The sequence below is a fragment of the Mauremys reevesii genome, unplaced genomic scaffold (assembly GCF_016161935.1).
Source record: "Mauremys reevesii isolate NIE-2019 unplaced genomic scaffold, ASM1616193v1 Contig9, whole genome shotgun sequence".
NCBI lineage: Eukaryota > Metazoa > Chordata > Testudines > Geoemydidae > Mauremys > Mauremys reevesii.
Genome location: NW_024100906.1, coordinates 1045741 through 1061118, shown reverse-complemented (window position 1 = coordinate 1061118; position 15378 = coordinate 1045741). Strand labels below are relative to the sequence as shown.

General features: G+C 55.3%; 1 pseudogene; it reads right to left on the bottom strand.

Annotated features, from left to right (window-relative positions):
- Window positions 1–332: 332 nt before the first annotated feature.
- The window catches only part of LOC120395032, a 69321-nt pseudogene continuing 54275 nt past the window's right edge, over window positions 333–15378 (bottom strand).

Sequence of the window (15378 nt, the reverse complement as noted above, 5' to 3'; positions counted from 1 at the left end):
GTTGTGATGATTTACTGTGCTCTGTTCTTCAGCAATTTGCTGCAAAGTTTCCACTTTGCTTTTAAGACTTGTAACCTCCTCCCCTAAACCTGACAGACCCTCACACGGAGCCTGCAGCAAAACAGCCTTTTTCTTATCCCGGGAGCACTTGGACACCAGGAAGCTTCCACCCACCCCTGGATGACTGGCCAATTCTGACAATCCCCAGAGGGAGCCGCATGAGGACCCTCCATCTCCTCACCGGTTTATTAATAAATAAACTTTTTAAGCAGGGTTGCAGTAACTTACTCATTGAATCTATGGCGAGACGTCGTGATCAGGCACAACTCTCCCCTGGGATCCTGTTTGTGATGCCAGATGTTAGAAGAAAAAAGCAGATTGACCCAAAAGGTGGATTTGAGTACGAGCTTCTTTATTGCAATACCTGTTCCCCTCGACCTGATTGTCGAGTAAGCACCGAATTAGTTACAGCACATTCTTTTTGTCTGAGTATGTACACGCCTACATCCGTTACAACACCCCAAAACCCCTTATTAAGTAATACAAACACCCATTCTGTTAGTAAACCCACCCTATCTATTGTGTACAGCATTATGCATATTACACAGACATTTTGACCTTGAAAATACATTTCTTTGCAACAATCTGTTGCCACAAATCATCCTGGTCAGCAATTCTCAGGGGAGGGAGAAAGGGGCTATAAGCCATGGCTGGTTTATATAGCTGGAAAAGGAAAGGATGGGGAAATAACATTTCTTTTACCTTCTTTTACCCAAAGGGCATTATTCGACTGCTACATTTCTCATGCAGCTGCATTCGTCTAAATTCTTATAAGCAACAGGAAAAAAAAAGGCAACTTTTTTATTAAACAAAAAACGACAGCCTACATATGCCTTTGTCCCCTAATGCCATGTCAGCAAATTAGCAGCTTTCCATGTCTGTTAGTTAACCCTAACATATCCCAACGAATAGAACTTTAAAAAAATGCCTAAAATTAACTTCGTTTTCCATAAAAATTATAAAAATATCAAGAGAATTCTTCCAAGCCTAATTTGAGTATCGATTGGCTCTAGTTGGCACTAGGATGCATTTTGTTGGTGGGAGGGTGGCCAGTGATCAATTTTTATGCATCTTGGAGGTAACAACATAACGGGGGTGAAGCTGCCCAGATGGAGGTGAAGCTGGGGGCGTTGGTGCATGGGGGGCTATTGTTTGGGGGCATCGGAAGCAGGGGGGTTTCCAGCAGTTGTGTTCTGGGTTGAGCCAGGACCCTCGCCCTCCACAGCATCCTCCATCATCTGCTTGTACTGGCGCTTGAAGAAGCCAAACTGGAAGGAGACAGAGAGGAGAGATGGTGAGAGCCAGATGGAGACAGGCTCATGGAGGAGCAGGAGGGGATGGGCTGTGGGAACCTCTGAAAGAAAAACTCTTGTTCCTCCCATACCAGCTGGGAGAGCCACTGGCCCCACCCCCAAGGTGATGAGTTGTGGAGGAGGGGTCCATTACCCTGCCCCACTCACCTTGTAGAGGGCTGCAGTGATGAGAGCCAGCAGGACCAGGCCCCCCACGCTACTGCCCACGATGATGGGCAGGTAGTTATAGACCTCGGAGCGCTCCACCACCGTCTGCACCTGGGGGAGAGGAGCTGTGAGATGGGGACCCAGGAGTCCTGGCATCATCACCCACCCCTGCTCTAACACACCAGACCCCACTTCCTCCCAGAGCAGGAACAGGTCCCAGGAGTCCTGGCTCTCAGCTCTAACCACTAGCTGATGCTCTCTCTATCCTGGGCACAGCCACTCTGGTACCTGACGCTGGACGAATCCCTCCTTCTGGGTGTATTTCTCCTCCTTGTATTCAATCCGGGCCTCGCTCACCAGACTCACTTTCTGCTGCTGAGTCTGGAACAGAGAAATTCACTGTCCCTGACTGGAAATGATGCAAACCAGCCCAGAGCATCATCCCAGGGCGACCCAGAGCAATTTACAGGTGGTTCACACAGGGATCCCTTGCCCAGCACTGAGATGCAGCCACCTCTGGGGTGAGGCGTGAGGGCAGTTCACATGAGGGGCTCTCTCATACCTGGGAGACCCATTGGAAGCTGACGTTCCCTTTGATCATGAACTCCAGCGGCTGCTGCATTTCCAGGGAGGTGATTCTGCACCGGATCTTCTTACAGGTGGCCACGGAGCAGTCCTGGGGGTGGAAGGATATCGCCATGTGAGGCAGGGTCTCAGCATGACCATGAGGCTTGACAAAGCCCTGGCTGGGATGATTTAGTTGGGATTGGTCCTGTTTTGAGCAGGGGGTTAGAACCTCCTGAGGTCCCTTCCAACCCTGATATTCTATGAGTCTATGAGGGTCTGGATCTGTCTATAGCAGGCGTCCCGACCCCAGCCCAGCCCCCCACTCACTGTCTGTGTTAGTGCAGAGGGGAAGGGGCTGCTGGGACCCGCATCAGCCTGTACTCACCAGCAGGGGGCGCTCGTTCATCTGCTTCACAAAGTCCTTCGGACCAGGCGTTCCCACCTCACTGGTGCACTGAGCCAGCTGGGGCTGGGGAGGGAGAGAGACATGGTTTTAAGAGGGGAGGGAAAGGGACATGGGGACTTTCCTCTAGGGGTGCCAGCTACAATCCAGCACCAGGGCAGGGGCATGGCTGGCTGTGGGGAGGTGGGGGAACATGTGGCCTATCCCCACTAGGCAGCCTGTCCCAGCAGGGGGCGCTGTAGGGCAGAGCAGGCGTCACTGGGCAGGGAGAGGCAGGTACCTTGGAGGGGACGACCTCAGAGGCGTCCCACACCCGGACCCCGTTCATCTCCACGGGGAACTGGAACGTGACCGAGATGGGGACGCTTCGCTGCCGCAGGTTCTTGACCTGAAAGAAACAGACTCTCCATAGGGCACTGCAGGAAGAGAACCCAGGAGCTCTGATCCCCAGTCCCCGCTCTAACCCTCAGACCCCACTGCCCTGCCAGATCTGGGGATAGAACCCAGGAGTCCTGGCTCCCTGCCCACCCCCACCCCTCCGTGCTCTAACACACTAGATCCCATTCAGGAAGTTCTGCCTCTGGGGAGAGGCTCTGGTGATGTATACACAGGGATCTCGCCTGGTGTTGGGTGGATCTAGGGTTGCCAGACTTCCGGTTTTTCGCTAAACACCCAGTCGAAAAGAGACCCTGGTGGTTCGGCGGTGCAGCAGGGGACTGGGGCTAAGGAGGCTCCCTGCCTGCCCTAGCTCCACGCGGCTCCCGGAAGCTGCCGTCAGATCCGTACAGTCCCATGACAAACGGGTGGCCAGGGAGGCTCCATGCATTGCCCCCGCCCCGAGATCCGGCTCCAGAGCTCCCATTGGCTGGGAACTGTGACCAATGGGAGCTCCAGGGGTGGCATCTGTAGGCACAACGGCCGCACATGGAGTTTCCCTGGCTGCCCATTCATCTAGGGGCTGCAGGGACCTGGTGGCCGCTTCTGAGAAGGCCGTTGGGATCCTGAACCCCTCTACACAACTCAACCCTCTGCGCCAGCCCTGAGCCCCCTCCAGTATCCCAAACACCTCATCCCCAGCTCTACCCCAGATCCTGCACCCCCCAGCTGGAGCCCTTACCCCCTCCCACACTCCAACCCCTTGCCCCAGCCCAGTAAAAGAGAGTGAGGGTGGGGGAGAGCGAGCGATGGAGGGAAAGGGGATGGAGTGAGTAGGGGCAGGACCTCAGGTCAGGGGCAGGGCAGAGGTGTTCAGTTTTGTGCGAGTAGAAATTGGCAATCCTAGGGAGCTCTGGTACCTGGGAGACCCATTGGAAGCTGCTCTGAGACCCCTCTTTGCCCCGTCTCCCCCCACACACACTGTGCACTGCCGGCCTCACCTCGTACTGATGTGTCACAGGCACACTTTTTCCTGCCTCCTCGGCGAAGTTGACGTACTTGGTCGACTCCTCATGGCTGGGGAAGGAAAAGGATGGAAGGAAGGAGAGAGACGGGAGTGTGATGGAGGGGGCTGGAGAGTGGAGGTGGGTGGGGGCATTGCGGTGCAAGGAGTGGGGATGGGGGCCCAGTAGGGGGCGCTCTCCCCTCTGTCTCTGCACTGACCTACCTGGTGAGGATGATGAAGATGCCGTACTTGACTGGCAGCTCCGCCCGGTGCTCCATGCGCTCGGTGATGGGGCCGCCATTGTCACTGGGGGGAGGGGAGGGCAAAGGAGACAGATGTGAGGAGACGCAGGCAGGTAACTGTGCAGGGAGGCTGCACCACAGGCCTCTGCATTGTCCTGCTCTGTGCACGGCCCTCTCCCACTGCTCCCCACTCCTGTGGTGGATTAGCCAATGGGGCCCGTGCCCAGGGGCCCGTGCCCAGGGGCCCCAGCCAACTGTGAGCCTCCGGAAAAATGGGAGCCCCTGCGTCCTGACCCGCTCTGCCTGCCCGGCTCTCCTGCCACTCCACGCACCCCGACACACTCCCTGGGCGGAGCGCCGGGAGAACAGGGGGTGGGGGGAGGGAATGCAGGCAGAAGAGGTGTGGAGTGGCCCCCAGTTGCTCTGGCCCAGGGGCCCCACAAAACCCTAATCCACCCCCTACCCACCCCACCCCTGGCCCGGCACAGCCCCCTCACCTGCTGGCCTTGGCCGTGATCTGCAGCCTGTCCCCCAGGTCGGCCTCAGAGGAGATGTCAAAGGTAGCGATGAAGACGGCCTGGAAAACATAGCGGGGGGGTGAGCGTCAGGGCCTGGGGAACTGCCAGAGACTGCAGGGGTGGAGCAGACACAGGGGATCAGGGGGTCTGTTGTATGAACTTAGATGGAATAAATGGGTCCAGGGAGGCGAAGGTGTTAACATGACCCTGCCCCTGGCCACAGACAGCACTAATCCGGTTTGGGATCCAGAGACCTCAACCCGCTCTGTGCCATGGCAACATCCCATTAACCATCCTTTTTAGGACCTGACCCCAGCCCCGGAGTGACCTCAGGGCTCTCTTTGCACTGACTCGCCGGGGTCCCCGGGCGCTTTCCCCAGCACATCTCTTGTCACGGGCTGGGCTGACCCCAGGGAACTGCCCCTCTCTGCTCCCAGCTGGGCTCACACTAGGGTTACCAGCTTTCTAATTCCACAAAACCGAATACCTTTGACCCTCCCCACCTCCGAGACCCCTCCCCTATCCCGCCCCTTCTCTGAGGCCCCGCTGCCACTCACTCCATCCCCTCTCCCTCAGTGACTCACTTTCCCCCAGCCTCACTCAGTTTCACTGGGCTGGGGCAGGGGGTTGGGTGAGGATACAAGCTGGGGATGTGGGCTCTGGGATGGGGCCAGAAAAGAGGAGTTCAGGGTGTGGGAGGAGGGGGCTCAGGGCTGGGGCATGGTCTTGGGTTGTGGGAGGATGTTCAGGGCCCGTCCCTACCTCGGCTCTGCTCCAGAAGATGGGATGGTTGATCTGGCAGGTGCTGTTCCTTTGAGTCTGTTCCTCGGAGCCCACGGCCGAGCTGCACTTAACGGCCAAGGCCCTCCTGTTAGACTGAGCACGGGAGACCAGCCAGTGAGACACGCAGCTCACAGCACCCCTGCCAAGTCCCCACTTCCGTTCACCACAGCTTAGCACACCTGCGCCCTGCAGCTCAGCACCGCTGCTGAGCCCCCGCACCCACTCCCTGCAACTCAGCACCCCTGGCGAGCACCCCACCTGCTCTCTGCAGCTCGGCGCCCCCACCAAGCCCTCCACCCGCTCCCTAAAGCTCAGCCCTTCTGACGAGCCCCCTACCCACTCCCTATAGCACAGCACCTCCTGCAGAGGCTGCCCCTCATGCCTGGTGTACGTTCGGGTACCTGGAGCAGCAGGACCCGGCGGTAGGACAGCGCAGCCGGGTAGAAGAACTGCACTCTGGTGCTGTAGGAATTCTCCCCACGGTTGTGGATGGAGACAGTGGTGTTGAGTTCGGGGGTAACCCCCACCACCAGGGTGCTCAAGCTAAGGGGGGAGAAAAGGGTGAGCTTCCTCAAGGCAGCATCCTGTCCTCTCTGTGAACTTCTTCTAGCAGTGCCCAGCCGGGGACCCCAGTGCTGTGAGCTTCCGGCAGTGCATCTTCCCCACAGCAGTGCAGCCAGTGACACTACGCCTCATATTCTTTATAGAGATATTGTTTTGATATGAATATGGCATAACTAAGTTGTATTTTATGCAAGATGGGTCATCTGCAGTATCATTGGAAAGGTGATGATTTACTGAACGTGATTGTCCTATTTGTATGCATGTGTCCTTTCTGTATCTGAAGTTAGGAATATTGACTATATAACAATTACAAGTGGATTTGCACCTGGGGAATGCCCACCAGCGAAAATGCCATCAGTCTGGCTGGTTCGTTAATAGGTCATTAGGGAGAGCAATAAGACTCTGACGTTACTAATCTCCCACCTTCCTGTGAAGTCTTCTGGGGGATTTATGGCTGCTTTGACACTGCAGGGTCATGTGATCATGTCTCCTAGTACTGGACTCTATCTTGGACTGCTAGTATTTTTCCACAAATAGGGGATGGGGATCAAAGAGGGAAACAAAGGATTCCCGCCACATGTAAGTCCTATATAAGGCAGGGAAGTGAGTTAATCAGGGCCAGATCTCCACTGAATCCCCGCCCAAGATGAAAATACCTAAGACTGATCTGGGGAAGAAAGGACTGGACCCAGGCTAGAAGGTGTCTGGCCTGTGAAAGGAATATCTGGGGTTCTAAGCTGCAAGCAAGAGTGGTTTGTCTACAGGAAACTCTGCAAACAACCTCACAATGTTTAGGGTGAGAAATTACTACTTGTAGCCAGTTTCTTTCGTGTATTAAGCTTAGTTTGCGAGTTTGTTTTATTTGCTCAGTAATCTGCTTTCATCTGTTTGCTATCCCTTATAATCACTTAAAATCTGTCCTTTGTAGTTATTAAACTTGTGCTTGTTTTTTCTAAACCAGTTTGTGCAATTCGTATCTGGGGGGCAAAAAGCTGTGCAGATCTTCCTCCGCATTGAGGGTGGGGGCGATTTTCATGAGCTTACGCTGTACAGTTTTCTGTGCAGTTCAATACAATACAATTTTGGGTTTACACTCCTGAGGGTACTTGAGTGCTGGGCAATCCCCGAGCTGAGCTGTCCCATGCAGAGCTGATTTCAGTGTCTGTGTCTTTCTGCAGCTGGGTGTGTCCCTACCTGGGTGTGTGCTGGAGGCTGGAGGGCCTGGCTCAGCAGAACAGTGTAAGGAAGCCCAGGCTGGTAGAACCGGTGGGCTCAGTGGTACCCCAGTACATCAGGGGACAGCCCAGAGCAGGGGGGTAACCTTTCACACCCCGCACCCAGGATCCATCAGCCCTGGAAATCTGGCAAGATCTCCAGCTGGATGCTGAAAATCCAAGTTCTGATCAAGCCGGATGCATCCCACCAAGGTAGGTGTTTTGGGGGGGAGGATTCAGTGACTTACCCAGAGAAATTGAAGGAGATTTCTAACTGGTCATCGCAGCGGCCATCCAGGCCACAGTCCTTCTGAAATGGGAGCTGGGGGGAGACCCAGGAGAGCAGGATCAGAGTGGGTGGGGAGGGGGCTGCAGCACCATTTACCAGAGCAACAACGCAGGGACGCAGGGACCCTCCCATTACCCCAGCACCTCCCAGTGCCCTGCACAGGGGGACAGCTAAACCCATCCTCAGCTCCGCCCTCACCCCCACCATTCCTCCTCACCCTCTGCCCAGCAGCAGTTTCACACTTCTAGTGGTACCATGGCTGGAGGACTGGCTGGCTTGGGGGGTGGGGAACAGGGCATGGGGCCTTTCCCCACTAGGGGGCCCTGGCCAAAATAAATATTGAAAATTGTGCAGCAAAAGGTTGGAGTGTTCCCATGGAGGCGAGATGCAAAGGCAAACTCAGCATCCATATCTGTCGCCCTCTAGTGGCTGTGCTGTGTAAAGCGAGTTAGGAGGCTTTTGCTGCTTCTGAATTTTCCAGACTTTTGCTTTAAAACTGCACGGTCACTGGTTCGATCTCTGCAGGAGACACACTGCGGGGCCTGGCTCTGGCACCTTACCGAGCCTGCAGACACTGGCGTGGAGTCCTCACTCAGAATGGCTCTGAGGTCACCGGCAGCAGCGATGGGCTCCCCTGTGAGGGTGTAGTTGAGGCGCAGGGTAATAGGGGTCACGGTGTCCTCTGGGCAGAGCTGGGGAGACAGAGAGACACGTCGGGCCCCTGAAGGAAAAGGGGAACTGGGGGCTGTGTGGGACCCAGAGAGAGGTTTGTTCTTTGTATCATTTGGGGCAGGGTTGGAGGACCAGACACAGCGGGAGAGGAAGGAGCTGGGACCCCCCACACTCACAGGTAACGTTATCCGGTACACCTCACATTTCTTCTCGATGCTAAGGTGTAGCTCGCTGCTCAGGACGGGGCTAGTGGAGTTGAAGGCGGCTCGGATCTTCGTCCGTCCGGGGTCCAGGGCCAGGCTGTACTGAATGGTGCTGGAGATCCCGTCGCCTATGGGGGAGGGGAAAACGAGGGACAGAGAGACCCAGAGAGTGGGAAACCTCAAGGGGAAATGGGACACGGGGCCTTTCCCCCCAGAGGGTGCTGGCTCCGATCCATCCCCAGGGCAGGGGACTGGCTGGCTCAGGGGGGAGCGGAGCAGGGGGTGGGTTTGGTCTGACCTAAGCTGTCCTTGGTGCTCTTAGTGACGGTGAAGCAGATCTCTGCCCTGCTGGCCTCCGTGTTGAGCTGCTCCTGCCCCTGGCAGTCGAAGGCCGAGGTGGGGATGGTTGGGGGCTGGAAGCTGATGGAGACCCTGACTCTGAGCACCGGCCGGGACCTGCCATGGGGGGAACAGAACCATCATCCAGCAGCTCCCTGCAATGGGGCCAGGCCCCCTCCCTCCCCAGAGCCTCCCACCCAGCCTAGATGTGCTCACAGCACCCCAGGGAGATGAGTTATGGACACACAGTTCTCCTAGAGAAGATGCTGGGGGGCAGAGAAGGGAGCAGAAGAGCTGCCATTGTGCCATTCTCCAGCAGGGGGCAGCAGTCTCTCTCCCTCTCTCTCTCTCTCTCTCTCTCACACACACACACACACACACACACACACACACACACACACACACACACACACACACACACACACACACAGAGTAAAAAATTTATTAAAGTGAATGTTTGAAATGAAATATACACAGCTTGAGAGGAAGGTACTGTACATCTGGAGTCAGGCTTGGGTTATGGGGGGTTACAGATATCGTTTGCAAGGATGAAAAGATACATACATATCACATAACCGGCATAGACCCAGATTGGGGTGCAAGAGTTTTTAAAGTGTCAGTGGATAAGTGGGCTCGGGTACGCCACCCATGGAATGAATAAGGAGTCCAAGTCGGTATTGGTGTAGCGGATAAGTACATGGGTGGGGTGCGTCCCTTGGTCCGTCAGGGAAGGGTGGGTGATTTCCTGGTCGGCTGTCTCGGTTACTTGGTGTGGTATTGGTGGTGTCCGGTGATGCGTTCGGTATAAATGTCTCTGGACCATCTGATGGCGTCGGACACCATGAGCTGTCTCATGAGCCGGGTGTAGCATCGACCGACCCCGTACGCTCTCAGAACCGGCTCGTTGCGGGGGTCCCATGAGCCCAAGGCTCCCACGATCAGGGTGTGTACCTGGACTTTGTAGCCCTGGGCTCTCAGGGTCTCGGCCAGGTCTTGTCTACACTATACAAAAGGCAGCTTTTGTCCACAAAACAGTGAAGGTTTACACACGACAATGTGACTTTTGGCGACAAAACTCTCCTGTTTTGCCAACAATGCAAAACCACCTTGACGAGAGGAATGGAGCTTTTTGCGGCAAAGTTTTGTTGACAAAGTGCCAATTTAAAGCCTGTGCTTGGTTCTGTCGCTATAATTTGCCTCCAGGAGGTTTCCCACAATGCCCTTCCTGACAGGGTGACCAGGTGTCCAGTTTTCGACTGGAACAACTGGTGGAAAAGGGACCCTGGCGGCTTCAGTCAGCACTGCTGACCGGGCCGTTAAAAGTCGGTCGGCAGTGCAGCGGCTCTAAGGCAGGCTAGTCCCTACTTGTCCTAGGTGGGGGGCCACGGGGCTCTGCGCAATGCCCCTCCCTGAGCACCAGCTCCAGCACCGCTGAGGGGGCAGTGCCTGTGGGCGAGAGTGGCGCGGAGAGCCTGCTAGCCCCCTTCGCCTAGGAACCAGACCTGCTTCCTACTTCTGAGCAGGAGCCGCCCAAGGTAAGTCCATGCCCCAGCCCTGCCCCCCCCCCAACCTGGAGCCACCTCTTGGACCCCAAACCCCTCATCCCCAGCTCAACCCCAGAGCTAACAAACCCCCTGCCCCAGCCCAGAGTTCCCTCCCACGTGCTGAACCCCTCATTCCCAGCCTCACCCCAGAGCTAGCAAACCCAGTCCAGAGCCCTCACCCCCTCCTGCACGCCAACCCTCTGCCTCATCCCACAGCTCCCTCCCTCACTCCAAATCCCTCGACCCCATCCCCCAGCCCGGAGCCCCTTCCTGCACCCCAAACTCCTCATCTTTAGCCCCACCCCAGAGCCTATGCCTGAGCCAGAGCCCTCACCCCCTCATGCACCCCTACGCCCTGGCCCAGCCCGGAGCCCCCTTCTGCATCCTGAACTCCTCATTTCTGGCCCCACCCTGGAGCTTGCACTCCCAGTAAGAGCCCTCACCCCCTCCCGCACCCCAACCCTCTGCCCCAGCCCAGTGAAAGTCAGTGAGGGTGGAGGAGAGTGAGACACCGAGGGAGGGGGAATGTAGTGAGCGGAGGCAGGGCCCCGGGGAAGGGGCAGGTGTTCGGTTCTGTGTGACTAGAAATTTGGCAAATCTACGTCCTGACTGCTCTAATCAGCAGTTCAAACCCAGCTGCTCTGCAGCCACGTAAACAAGCATCCGCCCTCCTCCTTTAAAGGCCCAGGAATTTTTGAAGTTCCACTTCCTGTTTGCTCAGTGTGGTGAGCTCACGTGGCATCTCCCCAGCTGACCATGGCGGCTCCATGCGGCAAACGCTCTCCTGCTTGGGCCACTGTGGAGCTGTTGGATCTGCTGAGTATATTGTGAGAGGAGTCTGACCCGTCCTAGCTCCGCTCCATCCATAGGAACTTCAAGATCTACAGGTGGATTTCTCATGGCTTATGTGAGAAGGGCTACAAATCAGGACACGGTGCAGTGCAGAGTGAAGATAAAGGAGCTGAGGCAAGTGCACCAGAAGGCAAGGGAGGCAAACCCTCACTCTGGTGTTGTGCCCAAGAGCTGCCGGTTCTACAAGGAGTTGGACACCATCCTCTGTGATGACCCCATCTACACCGCAAAGAGCCCCTTGGACATTTTGCTGGGAATGGAAAGTGGACCTAAACCTGATGATGAAGTCGTGGACGAGGAAGTCAAATGGAGGACGTTGTGGACCCTATGTCTGGTACCATGGTGAGTCAGGAGCTCTTTTCCACTCTGGAGGGGTGTTACCAGTCCCAGCAGTCCATCTCTGGTGAGCACAATGCAGGAGAGGAGACCCCTGGTTAGTGATCTTTTTTAGCTCGATTACATGGCGAACAGCTGTCCTTTGCTCTGAACACTGTAGTAGTGGGCGAAGAAAGAGATAGAAATGTGCAAGACTTGCTGTGTTTCTGTGTGCCGCGCATTCCCCTGTGCAGCTTAGCAGTGCAGCAGAACAGTGTGTTGATCCTCACCCAGATTTTATGGGAATCCTCCAGAGAGATCTCTAGGAAACTACCTGGAGGTACTCGCCAATCCTCTGCCAAAGGTTCCTTGGCAGAGCTGCTTTGTCCCTTCCCCATTGTAAGAAACTTTCCTGCACCACTCGGCAATCACTTGTGCAGGGACCAAAGAGGCACACAGCTGAGCAGCATAGGGACCAGGTCTGAACCTAGATGCAGGCAGTAGATGCACCTTTGCCTCCTCTCAGGAGTGAGATATCAGCTTCAATGACCTCTGACTGTGCAAAATGGTGGCACGGCTTACAATATTGTCCCCAGTCCCCTTCACCGATCCTCTGAGAGCATCAACACCCTTTGCTCGATTTTGAATGTCCACCCCCCACCTAGCCCATACTCACCATGTTTAGGGTGTTCGTTGAGATGTGTGCTTGCCAAGGGACATTGAGAAAGTGAGGTGTATTTTACTGTAATGATTCAATGCTGTGCATGAACTAACAATCATGCTTCTGTGCATTATTTCTTGTGCATCTGCAGCTGTGGCATTCTGGGGACACCACTACACACCAACGGAGCACCTTCGCCAGATAAGGAAGCAACCAAGGTGGAGCAAGGAGGACATGTTCAGAGATGTGCTCCAATCCTCTGAGTCAGAAAAAAAAGAACATGGTGCTGAGGGAAATAGAAAGATGGGAAAACTGCTTTCCATGCCCTCCCCACATTCCTCCCAAACATTCCTTGCAACTTCCCAGAATGTCTCAGAATCCCATTCACTCCAACCCTTCAGACAGCTTCCAAATTAATAGCTGGACATACGCACAGCTATGAGAGCCTCCACTGCCCTGCACTCTTATCTCCCTTCCCACCAAGCCTTTTGTGTGTGTTAACTGGCATTTAATAAAAACAAACTCTCTGGAAGATAAAGAATTGTTCTGTGTGTCCTACATGCATGGGCAGCAGGTATCAAAGGCCGGGGAAGGCTGAGCCTCCCCAAGCTGCCCTGCATGGCCCTGCACACACTTCACCCCCAGGTCCCCTCTTGCTTCCTGCCGCACTCTGCTGTGGCTCTTCCCCCTTGGCTCGGTTCCAGCCTGAGGCTGGGGCAAGTGGGGGCCAGCCTGTGGCCAGAGACTCCAGGCAGCTGGAGAGGGTGCTTATATCACCCGCCTAGCGCTCAGGGTCTGGGGTCTGCACTGCCCGCCAGGTGCTCTGGGATGGGGGGGAAACACTGCCCGCCCACCTGGTGCTCCAGGGCTTAGGAGGGGAACCCACTGCCTGCCCACACGTCACTCCAGGGGGGCTCTCTACCCATTTGCCTGCTGCTCCAGGCCTGGGGGTGCTCATTCACCTATTACTCCTGGTCTGGGGAGGGGACATGCTGCCTGCTCGTCTGCCACTACTGGGCTAGTGGGGAGGGATGTGCTGTCCACCTGCCCAGTGCTCCAAGGGGCGCAGTGCCCACCCATCCAGTGCTCTGTGGTTGGGGAGGGCTCCACCCGGTGCTCCAGGACTGGAGGCAGTCAGGCAGACCAGGGCTTGCGGGGGTGAGGTGGGCTCTGTTGGGGAAGTGGGAGATGGGAGGGGTAGGGCCCTGAGCAGATGGGGCAGGCTGGGCAGGGGCTAGCCTCCCCAAGCCTGCAGTTCACCAACCGCCCATGCCTACACATAGTGATTGTTGCTGCTAGTAATGTATACATGCATTCTAATCCTTTGCTTACTACAAGTCCCAGTCAGGAATCACAAGTGCGAGGCCAAATAAGATAACTGAGTTAAATGGCATGGCATCTTGCTGTATAGAAATACACATTACTGGTTTGCAATCTCAAAATCTTGCCTCAAAGCCTCCCTGATTCAAATTGCCCCCCCTCACCTCATAGTGCCCCTCTAATAGCCCTGGTACCAGGCAGCTCAAAATCAGCAGCCAGCTGATCTGCTTCAGCACTCCACCCCAGGGGAATCTTTTCACCCTTAGCCTCACAAAGATTATGGAGTGTGCAGCAGTCAGCTATGACCATTGAAATGGTCATCTCACTTAGATCTAACCTGCCATAAAGGCATCGCCACCATGCTTTTAATCTGCCAAAGCACATTCCAGGGTCATTCTACACCTGCTCAGTCTATTGTTGAAGCACTCCTTGCTGCTGTCTAGCTTTCCTGTGTCAGGCTTCATGAGCCATGGTTGTAATGGGTAGGCAGGGTCTCCCAGAATCACTATGGGCATTTCAACACCTCCCACTGGAATCTTCTGGTGTGGAAAGGAAGTCCCTGCTTGCAGCTTTCTGTACAGGCGAGTGTTCTTCAAGATGCGTGCATCATGCACGTTCCTGGACCACCCATGCAGATGTCAGTGAAATGTCTACAGTGATCAACAAGTGCCTGCAATACTACGGAGAAGTACCCTTTTCTATTGATGTACTCCATCGCCAAGATGGTCGGGGCCAAAATTGGAATATGCACCTTGCTGCAGTTTGGGAATCCCACATCCGCAAAGCCATCCACTATTTCACGCACGTGGTCAAGAGTGATGGTCCTTCATAGCAGGATGCGATTAATGACCCTGCACTCTTGTGTTAACACAGCACCCATGGCTGACTTCCTGACTCCAAACTGATTCGCGAGTGACTGGTAGCAGCCTGGCGTCGTCAGTTTCCACACAGCAATCGCCACGTGCTTCTCCACTGAGAGGGCTGCTCTCATTTTGGTGTCCTTGCACCGCAGTGCTTGGGCAAGCTCTGCGCACAGTTCCAAGAAGGCGGCTTTCTGCATCCGGAAGTTCTGCAGCCACTGCTCATCAACCCAGATCTGTATTACAATGCGATCCCACCACTCAATGCTTCTTTCCTGAGCCCCAAAGTGATGGTCCACCTTGTTCAGCTGCTCCATGAATGCCAAAAGTTACCTGGTGTTGCTTCTTTCCATGGCACGCAGCAGGTCAGGCAACACTGATTCCTGTTCAGATTGGGTGCTCATGATATACTCCACGACCAGCCGCGATGTGTTCACAACAGTGACCACAACAGTAGAGAGCATTGCAGGATCCATCCTTTCACACAGAGACGGCGGGCACACAATCAACAAGGGTGTTAAAAAATGCCACTAAAAGTGGTCAGAAGACCATGGAATGCTGGGACAGAAAATAAAGCCTCATGGGACATTGAGCTAGCACACATGAGGTGCTGTGATCCACTCCACCTTCCCACAACTCCTAGCTACAGAATGTGGCGAGTCGCATACTAGAATAGATACCCACACAGTGCACTGCTCTCACTCTCAGTCCTAGAGCACCAAGTGTGGACGTGTTCTGCCGGCACTAGGAGCATAGTGTGAACATGGAATAGCGATGAAATTATAGCGCTTCTTGATCATTGACATAACTTCTATCAAAACAACTCTGTAGTGTAGACAAGGCCTGAGACTGTAATGTGGAGCAGTGCAACAACAGAGTAACTCACCTCAGCAGCAGGACCTGCCCTTGTGCTCCCACCGCGATGTCTGGGAGTCCGTCCCCCGTCAGGTCTGTCCCGCCACTGACGGCCTGGCCAAAGTACTGCAGCCTGCTGGGGAACAGCGACCCCTCTATGCGCTGTGGGGCAGAGAGAGCAGTAAGGGGCGGGTAAGAAGCAGCTGTACTGTATAATGGGCACTAGGGGGCAGTGGAGGGGGGGGGGGGGCAAGGGGCGGCTGTGCTGTATAATGG